The sequence below is a fragment of the Oncorhynchus mykiss genome, chromosome 15, assembly GCF_057628025.1.
Source record: "Oncorhynchus mykiss isolate SJ-2025 chromosome 15, ASM5762802v1, whole genome shotgun sequence".
Taxonomy (NCBI): Eukaryota; Metazoa; Chordata; class Actinopteri; order Salmoniformes; family Salmonidae; genus Oncorhynchus; species Oncorhynchus mykiss.
In genome coordinates this window covers 56,805,001-56,807,500 of record NC_143036.1, presented here as the reverse complement: position 1 = coordinate 56,807,500, position 2,500 = coordinate 56,805,001, and the positions used below count along the sequence as shown (strand labels likewise).

The following is a 2,500-nucleotide window of genomic DNA, read 5'->3' as shown; positions in this document are numbered from 1 at the left end:
AGTTTACATTAGCTCTTCTAAATGATGAGTCATGAGTTTAGTTTACATTAGCTCTTCTAAATGATGAGTCGTGAGTTTAGTTTACATTAGCTCTTCTAAATGATGAATCGTGAGTTTAGTTTACATTAGCTCTTCTAAATGATGAGTCGTGAGTTTAGTTTACATTAGCTCTTCTAAATGATGAATTGTGAGTTTAGTTTACATTAGCTCTTCTAAATGATGAGTCGTGAGTTTAGTTTACATTAGCTCTTCTAAATGATGAGTCGTGAGTTTAGTTTACATTAGCTCTTCTAAATGAAGAGTCGTGAGTTTAGTTTTTATTATTTCTTCGAAATGATGAATCGTGAGTTTAGTGTAAGTCATTTAATTAAGTTAGGTTGTGGACAATAACATGTCCTCTATATTGTCTGACATGTGTCAATGTTTTTTCATTTTCTCTGAGATGAATATTGCAGATTTCACCTCGTCCAGTGGAGAGATGAAATAGTTCCTTCACCAAAGCTTGGGTGAGTGAACTGTTTGGCACACACACACACAAACATACAGTGCCTTGCGAAAGTATTCGGCCCCCTTGAACTTTGCGACCTTTTGCCACATTTCAGGCTTCAAACATAAAGATATAAAACTGTATTTTCTTGTGAAGAATCAACAACAAGTGGGACACAATCATGAAGTGGAACGACATTTATTGGATATTTCAAACTTTTTTAACAAATCAAAAACTGAAAAATTGGGCGTGCAAAATTATTCAGCCCCTTTACTTTCAGTGCAGCAAACTCTCTCCAGAAGTTCAGTGAGGATCTCTGAATGATCCAATGTTGACCTAAATGACTAATGATGATAAATACAATCCACCTGTGTGTAATCAAGTCTCTGTATAAATGCACCTGCACTGTGATAGTCTCAGAGGTCCGTCAAAAGCGCAGAGAGCATCATGAAGAACAAGGAACACACCAGGCAGGTCCGAGATACTGTTGTGAAGAAGTTTAAGCCGGATTTGGATACAAAAAGATTTCCCAAGCTTTAAACATCCCAAGGAGCACTGTGCAAGCGATAATATTGAAATGGAAGGAGTATCAGACCACTGCAAATCTACCAAGACCTGGCCGTCCCTCTAAACTTTCAGCTCATACAAGGAGAAGACTGATCAGAGATGCAGCCAAGAGGCCCATGATCACTCTGGATGAACTGCAGAGATCTACAGCTGAGGTGGGAGACTCTGTCCATAGGACAACAATCAGTCGTATATTGCACAAATCTGGCCTTTATGGAAGAGTGGCAAGAAGAAAGCCATTTCTTAAAGATATCCATAAAAAGTGTTGTTTAAAGTTTGCCACAAGCCACCTGGGAGACACACCAAACATGTGGAAGGTGCTCTGGTCAGATGAAACCAAAATTGAACTTTTTGGCTTACAGCTGTAATCGCAGCAAAAGGTGGCGCTACAAAGTATTAACTTAAGGGGCTGAATAATTTTGCACGCCCAATTTTTCAGTTTTTGATTTGTTAAAAAAGTTTGAAATATCCAATAAATGTCGTTCCACTTCATGATTGTGTCCCACTTGTTGTTGATTCTTCACAAAAAATCCAGTTTTATATCTTTATGTTTGAAGCCTGAAATGTGGCAAAAGGTCGCAAAGTTCAAGGGGGCCGAATACTTTCGCAAGGCACTGTATGGGTACACCACACACACACACACAAACATACGGGTACGCCACGCACACACACAAACATACGGGTACGCCACGCACACACGCACACGCACACACACACACACACATGCACACACACACACACATACACACATACACACACAGACACACACACACATACACACACAGACACACACACACACAGACACACACAGACACACACAGACACACACAGTGTCCTCCATACCCCTCTCTGGCACCTCATTGTACTGTGGGATTGTGTTCACAATCTCTTCATGAATGATTCAACTGGAGTCTTTCTGGAACACGGTCTTTGATGATCGGTTGTGTGTGTGTTTGTGTGTATTAGTGTGTTTGATGAGTTGTGTATGTGTGCATAATGTGTATGTGCATTTGATGTTGAAATGGGTGTGCGTATGTGTGTCTCTCTCAGCGATAAGCCCCTGTGATTGAGTTTCCCTAACGAGGCTGCGTTCAGCTGTCCCAAGCTGTGAGAAACTATTGTTCAGCAGACTCAATGGAGGAACGTTTGTTTGGGAAAAGGTTGCAAAGTCATGGGAAAAGAGAGCTTTGTCTCTGAGGGTCGTGAGGGAGTGAATCGAGAACGGACGTGTTCATGGCTTGACACACACAGCTGCTCCAAACACAAATGCATGGGCCGATCACACGCACGCAGGAGCGTGCACACACACACACACACACGCACACACAGAAAGGCCTCTTATCGCACAAGCGACAAATGGCTGTAATCCAGGGCAGGGGGTTGTGTGTATATAGCCTCTGTTTAGCTGGAACGTCCCGGATGCACACACTGTCAAGGCAAAGTCTG

The 2,500-nt window shown here is 42.0% G+C and overlaps 1 protein-coding gene across 17 annotated transcripts in view; it reads right to left on the bottom strand.

The window, feature by feature from the left end:
- sox5 (SRY-box transcription factor 5) overlaps positions 1-2,500 on the bottom strand; it is a 115,978-nt gene that overhangs the window by 49,018 nt on the left and 64,460 nt on the right.